The following is a 7,431-nucleotide window of genomic DNA, read 5'->3' as shown; positions in this document are numbered from 1 at the left end:
TCATAGGGAATTTCCCCCTGAAGTAAACACGGTAAACATGGTATACATGACGCACACCCCTATAGGGGAGTGCAAGTGCGCACCACGGGATGCCTACGCCATAGAGCCGGTCCCCCCAAAATTTAACCAATGGGCGGCCTGCCCGATCACTTTTGATCGCAAGGATCACCCAGTTAGTATCCATCACGCAGCTCTGGTCCTCAACCCAATCATCAATGGGTTACATCTCACGAAAGTCCTTATGGACGGTGGCAGCAGCCTTAATCTACTCTGCCAAGACACTGTCCGCAAAATGGGCATTGATCCTTCAAGAATCAATCCCACCACAACTACCCTCAAGGGAGCAGTACGTGGCATAGAAGTTCACTGCATGTGCTCCATCACATTGGAAGTAGTTTTCGGTTCGCCGAACAACTTTCAAAGTGAAGGCTTGACCTTCGATATTGCCCCGTTCCGCATTGGCTACCATGCACTCCTAGGGCGTACTACTTTTGCTCGTTTTAATGCGGTCCCACACTACGCCCATGCAAAACTTAAGATACCCGGTCCATGCGGCGTCATAACAATAAATGGAAATACGGAACGCTCCCTCCGTATAGAGGGTCATACTATGACTAATATAGCTAAAGTACAAAGTGGCCTCATCAAGCCGCATATCTTATCGGCCATTAAGCCGTCGGTCTCTATTAAACAAGACGGATCAATCTCAGGGCTGGATTAGCAGTTCGGCCTTCGGCCTTCGCCTCATATACCTGCAAAGTCTGTACCGTGCATACATAATTATGCACTTAAAATACCCTGGTCATTGGCGGAGGCACAATACGGACAAGCCTACAAGCACTCCCATAGCCTCTTTTTCTTTTATAAACCATTTTTTATCTTTTACCACAGGTGTCTCAAAGGCTGGTCATCTCACAGACTCTTTCGGAGTTCGGCTTCATACACTTACTTAAAGGCTATTCCTATTAAGGAGTCCTTTCACTGAGGCAAGGCGGCGCAGACGTGCGGCAGGAGTACCAAACAATTCTTTGTAGACCGCACTCTCTATTTCGAGCCTGTAAAGTGCCTTTTTTCCTCAGCCTTCGACCCTCGGCATGTCACATAGCCTGGGTTGTGGCGTTATTATCTATAAGATGGCGATTGATGTATCAATCAGGTCCCAGTGAACATAATCTGTATTCAGTATTCACTTTTTCTACAGAACTGAATTTTGCTTCCTCGGTTGTTTCACACACGCACCTCGACACAAATTTCCAGGGGCTCGATATGGGAACAAGTGAGTCACCGACAAGTCCGAAAAACTATACAGCACACTTCGGCGTCACGAGTTTGGCCCTATATGCATCAGCTCCGAATCATGTCTTTGGTCAATAGTTGGGTTGCCCGGCTCCTGTGCTTACTACCTTACGTTCCGCTCTATCGGCTAGGGTAGTAAAGGGAGAACTACTGCGATTGTGTTTCTGGTTCATCTGGTCAAGCACCTCAGTAGAGAAAGCCGAAAACTGACTGTCATGATGCGGCGAGAGCTGGTCAACCACTTGATGACTTATCAGAATCTTTCGTGATTCCTTATGTATTACACGAAGGACCATTTTTAAGGTCGCCTATGTAGCGCGCCATATTGGGATAATCGCATACATACCAGGGGCTATATCGTAGACCCACCGTCAAACTCCTATGGCTAAGTGAAAGTGTTAAAGCCCTATTGTCTGATTTCCTAGTTCGCCGCCTTGACACCTCCTTCACGGACCAAGACGTTGGGTCAAGAGTGATCAAGTGCTTTTTCGAACACCCCCCTATTTTATGCGTGGGGGCCGAAGGCAACGACTAGGAAACTTTCAGATTATACAAAGGCGGCCGCACAGGAGGAACCAAAACTTTTAGGCAAAAGTATAAATATATCATAATATTGTTTTTTACAATCTTGGTACATTCACTCGAAGATCATATCCTTCGAGCACTGACCCTCTATCAAGTGGGCGCCCTCTAGGACATCTTCAAAATACTGCTCCGGCGTGTGTTTGTCCTTGCCCCCGGGTGGACTCTTCGCTGCAATATCGGTGGCCTTCATCTTCGCCCAATACGTCTTGACACGGGCAAAGGCCATCCGTGCACCTTCAATGCATGTTGATCGCTTCATGGCGTTGATACGCGGCACCACATCCACAAGTCGCTGCACCAAACCGAAATAACTATTCGGAACTGGCTCAGTCGGCCACAGCCAGACCACGATGTCCTTCATGGCAGAACCGGATATCTTGTGGAGCTCGGCCCACTAGGCCATCCGTTCGTTCAGCAACAGCGGGCGCTTTGGCATGCCGAATTGTGACCAGAAAAGCTTCTCCGTTGCACACCCTTCTTGCGCTTGGTAAAACTGCGCCACATCGGAGGTACTCTTTGGCAAGTCCAAGAATGCATCTGGAGAGCTCCACATTTAATTAAGCGGGGTATACTTCAGATCCCCGAATTTAGTCTGTAATAGAAAGGGCTTACTGGCCGCTATCTCCCCGACTTGCCGGATCTCCTCCCGAGCCGCTCTCGACTCGGATCGTGCCTCTCTCACCTCTCGTAAGGCCTTCTCGAGTTTGGCTACTTTGGCCTTGTTCTCCTCCTCGAGTGCTCGGCATTTGCCAGTGGCATCCTTTAGAACTTGCTCTATGGAAGATATTCTCTCTTTGCACTGGCGCCGAGCAGCCTGTTCGGCCTTTAACTCCTCATCTGCCTTCCTGGCAGCCACATTACTCATCCTGACTTGCTCCTTGGCCCGGACGATCTCAGCCCGCAGGGTTTTGAACCACGACAGCACCATCTACAGTTATGCATATTTCACTATATACTCAGCTTCGTGCTCGTATTCTTATACATACATATACTGATTGCCCCAAAACATACCTTGCACCTCGTCAAGCCACCTGTCAATAAGCGTGATGTCGTCATCCACCACATCAAGTTTCCTCTTCAGATCGGCAACCTCTGTAGCACGGGCAGTCGCCATGGATGAAACAACCTGTGTTCCACTTAGTTAGATTATTTCCTGGGCATATCTCTTCGATTGCCTCCTATCGGATGCCAACCAGAGTCTCAGGGGCTACTATCTATACACGGGTGCATTTTTTGCATGTAAAGTGCAATTGAAGATATTACATTGCATACCTCGAAGGCTCTTAGCAGGCCCGTGAAGGCTTCATTCAATTGGCTTCTCGCGGACAGAATCCTCTCGGCTACCGTCCCCATCAAGGTACGATGTTCCTTTGAGATGGACGCATGTTGCAAAACGTCCATCAAGGTATCCGGCGCCTCCTGATTCCTAGAAGCGGTGATGGAAGTACGGACTCCCTTTGAAGGCATGTGATTGCTCGACTCTAGAGTCGTCTCTGGCTGTAAACCAGATAGTTCGGGGCCTTTATTGTTCGTCCCCGAAGGGGCTGCGTGCCCCAAACTCTTGGCCGCCGAAGTATCACCTTCGGGCGCGGTCTTCATTGTCCCTCGCACCACTTGTTGATCAGGAGAAATCCTCCAGGACGACACCTCAAAGTCGTCCGCCCTATTGGGAGAGAGGGTCTGGGAAGGTGTCTCACTTTCCATCATCTCCGGAAGAAGATCCCCCAAGGAGGAGGACTGTTAAGGAAGACTGCATGCCGGAGTGCAAACGTATATTTTCAGATGTTGCCCTTGTAAGCGGAAAGGAACGAGATATGTTTAGGACACCTTTGTTCACTTATGATTCGGCTAAAGGCTTGTCCTTATGGAGGAACTGTGCGTCAACGTCGTCTTCCGAACCCGAACTGCCTGGCAAGGACATCTTCCCTCGCTTAGGACACTAAACACAAATTTTACAACATTTTGGCTACACGTTGTAAAATTCACAATAGATACGGATATAAGCGTTGAAGCCTATGCGTTCCAAAATTGCAGTTGATGACCCTACATATGAAAAAAACAGAGGAAAGGAGAGAGAGACGCGTCAGAAACAGAGCCCTCGATTCCCCTCATCTCTCCCAAACTACCGCCACCCATTGCCTCATCTCCCTCCTCCGACCCACCTCGCTGCCGGCCCTCCCCTCGCCTCCTCCCACCTCGCGGCTCCGGAGGCTGCCGGATCCACCGCATCCCCCATGCGTCCATCCCTCTCGCGTCCCATCTCTCACTCTTCACGCAGCTCCTCGCTGCGCCACCTGCAGCGGCTGATTTAGGCGACGTCCGCCGAATCCCATGACCGTGAAGCACAGCCCGAGGTCCCCTGGCACCGCGGAGCTTTCCCATCCGGCTAGATTCGGCGCTCGCAGCCACCAGAGCCCACCCGCGACCCTCCCCCATGGCTAGGGTTTCAGGCGTCGGCTCCGGCGCGGTGGCCATGTCGTCCTCCTCTTGTCCGGCGAGTGCATCCCCTCCCTTGCTTCGTCCTCTCTCTCTCTCTCCCACTTTCTGTGATCTCTGGTCTTCTCTTCTCCTGTAGACGTGCAGGGAGGAATCGCTAGTGGACAGCCTTGCTGCTGCTCGGGACAAAGCAGCCGTGGATCTTCCTCCTCGTCCTGCTATGGCTTCAGGTGAGTTGGTCCACTCCCCTCTGCTCTAGTTCGTGGCACATCAGGAACCGTTGTTGTTCTGGTGGTGTTAGGATTTGCCACTGTTTGGGCTTAAGTGCTTGATGTGATTTTGCTGTTAGAAACAAATATTAGAAGACTCCAACTTTTCAATCTTCTCTTCTTCCAATCAGGCTAATTAAAGCATTAACACCATGATGGTTGTTGCAGCGAAATAGGAAGTCCAATGACGACAGTTTAAAGCACATGGGGAGCAACGAGGCTACCACCCAGCTGTACGGCGGCCTGATAGGGAGGTGATTAATAGCTCAATTTACAGCTGATTTTCCTTCTCAGTACATGCTAGTCGAAGTAATTAATTAGTTGATATTTGCACATACAGGATTTGAGAACTTTATGTCATTTCCTATGTATACCCACCAGTACTCTAGTTAACTTCCTGTTATATTTTATATATCTTCCGAGTTTCAGCATTAATATAAGCTATGATGATGAGACATTACATAATGTTCCATAATGTGATGTTTAGCACATCAGCTTCCCAACTTTCTTGAAATAATGTGTAACGCTGTGGATAACTTTTACTTGGTTTATTTGGTAGTCAGACTACAATCCTACTGACGATGCGCAAGTTATGCTAATGGCAATGAGTACTTGATATATACAGTTTCATGTTTACATCAGACTGATTGATGAGGTTTCAATATAAATCCTACAATCATTATTATGGGAGCAATATTCTAAACATTTGTTTCTAACAACATGTATATCGTTCCTCTGCGGTTTCATTATTTGGATTTCAGAGCAGCCACTTACTGAAAGCATAATAAGGTAATTAAGCTACTTTCCAGAATATACGGGATTGTATAAATCCTGACTAACGGTGTGTGGTTCTGAAGCAGTCCTTAATTTTGTTCTAAATTTGGCGTTTTCCCGCCCTTTTCATGTTCTGAAACAATAAAAGATGTGTGCACAATGCTTTTTGAATTACGTTAGCTGTATGTCTTTTGCAAATTGTTCACACTCCAATTAAAGAATTGTTGTGATTATTCCTGGTCACTACATATATACCTTGCTGTGTTAAAAGTCTGTAGCTTCAAAAAAAATGTAAGCATGTCTCTCCATTGTTTCGTAACGATTTCATATTTAGGTCTTTCTGGCTGTCTATATATACTGCATAGGCAGTGATTTTGTCCGGACTAATTTATTTTTACCCAAACACGAATTACCATGTTAACCAGCATGATGTGTTGAATAACTTAATTATGCCCTTTACCACAATTGGTGTGTAACTAATATTTAAATTATGTTTACAAGCACAAACTGAAAGTCTATTTGTACTCTGATATATTGTACTCATGCTTGGACCAGGATCTCACAAGGAGGTGGGAGAAGGGACGCCAACAATTGGTGCAGGTTCGTGCTGCTCCAACAGATTTCGCACCACATGCCATACAAAATGTGTGTCTTTGTCCCATTTCATATGTTTGACATTGGAATCAATCAAAGCAAATGTTAACACTAACTTTCTGCCATACACGAAGACACTCATATTAGGCTCATATAGTTTAAGTATGTAACCTGAACCCCTCAAAGAAAAGGTAAGAAAACTATTACTAACGGGTCAATGATCACCTTGAGGTAAGTTATGAATGCATTCCCATCTGCTATGTATGCTAGTAATTTTTTATGTATAACAAAGATTGCATGGCCTTTAAAATTTGTACGTGACTAATAACCTGCCTCTGTCACTAGTTGCATGATGTCAAATCATTGTGTGTTAATAGTTCATTTTGTTATTTTCTTTGTAGATTCAGAAGATATATGGATGATTATATGGGTGTGTGGCAAGTATAATGCAATGATGATGATGCTACGGTTCATGATGATGATGATGATGATGATGATGATGATGGATGCCTTTAGTTTTGGTTAAGTTGTAGGGAAGGGATGTTGTTCCTGTTGGATGATGTTCCTCGGTTAAGTTTTAGTTAAGTTGTAGGGATATCAACAAAATATTTAGATTATGGATCACATTGGGATGATGTTCCTCATGTAATATCCACTATTGTAAACCAACATTTTAATCCAATATATGATTTCCTCTCTTGGGTATATTCTCTTACTTTTTTTGCTCACTGTGTGGAGCATATGCAATACATAATTATCGCCATTATATATGTAATATCCACATTACATATGTACCAACACCTTAAGCGTTGCACATTCTCTATTGCCAAGTAGTGAAGTTTGGATTCATGAATGTTAATCACCAACATATAGAATTGTTGTAGAAGTTAGTTTTACGTGTTGTACTCTTGCAACGGTCCTTTTACCAATGGTAGTATAAGCGTTGGTTGTGCGCTAGCAACACTGGATAAGGCTACGCATCCCAAATCGTTGGTAAAGACACTTGCAACGCATATATGGGCTTTTAGATACGGAAAAATGCGTTGCTAGAGGGGGGTTCCTGTTGTAGTGGGAGCACCTTCCTCCAGATGTTAAAAGGCGGTCCTCTTCTTCCCATATGGGGAAGCGATGTCAGCTTCCCCTTCTCTTTTGTCTTCGGAAGAGGGAGCCCCAATCTCCCCGGACATAGCGTCTGGTGTACCTTTAGAATGGTGGTCAGCTTTGACCTTCTTGTTCTCCTCCTTGTCCTCCTTTGCTGGAACTTGATATGGCACCGGAGCCAGCATCCTTGTTAACACGGGATCGGATGAGTCTTCAGGAAGAGGGGCCAAACAGCTAATTCGTTCCGCCTTATTTACCCAGCCCTGTGCCAAGATGGTTTTCTCAGTATTACGAGATGTTTAACTAAGATGTGTTCGGGAGTCGGGTGCTTACCGAGGTATCCAGATGATTGCAGTCGAGGCCGATGTCTTCGGTG

The 7,431-nt window shown here is 46.1% G+C and overlaps 1 long non-coding RNA gene across 3 annotated transcripts; it reads left to right on the top strand.

Annotated features, from left to right (window-relative positions):
* The first annotated feature begins 3,983 nt into the window (after positions 1-3,983).
* LOC119316448 lies at positions 3,984-6,659 on the top strand. Of its 3 annotated transcripts, XR_005152993.1 has the most exons (4): positions 3,984-4,547; positions 4,755-5,375; positions 5,916-5,960; positions 6,356-6,659. It is a non-coding gene; the product is annotated as an uncharacterized LOC119316448 (long non-coding RNA). The 3 variants fall into 3 exon arrangements; XR_005152991.1 differs by having other exon boundaries at positions 4,755-5,960; XR_005152992.1 differs by having other exon boundaries at positions 4,755-6,005.
* Positions 6,660-7,431: the final 772 nt, after the last annotated feature.

The sequence above is a fragment of the Triticum dicoccoides genome, chromosome 6A, assembly GCF_002162155.2.
Source record: "Triticum dicoccoides isolate Atlit2015 ecotype Zavitan chromosome 6A, WEW_v2.0, whole genome shotgun sequence".
In the NCBI taxonomy this organism is placed as follows: domain Eukaryota; kingdom Viridiplantae; phylum Streptophyta; class Magnoliopsida; order Poales; family Poaceae; genus Triticum; species Triticum dicoccoides.
The sequence above is the reverse complement of the archived record's forward strand: the minus strand, read 5'-3'. Positions and strand labels throughout refer to the sequence as shown.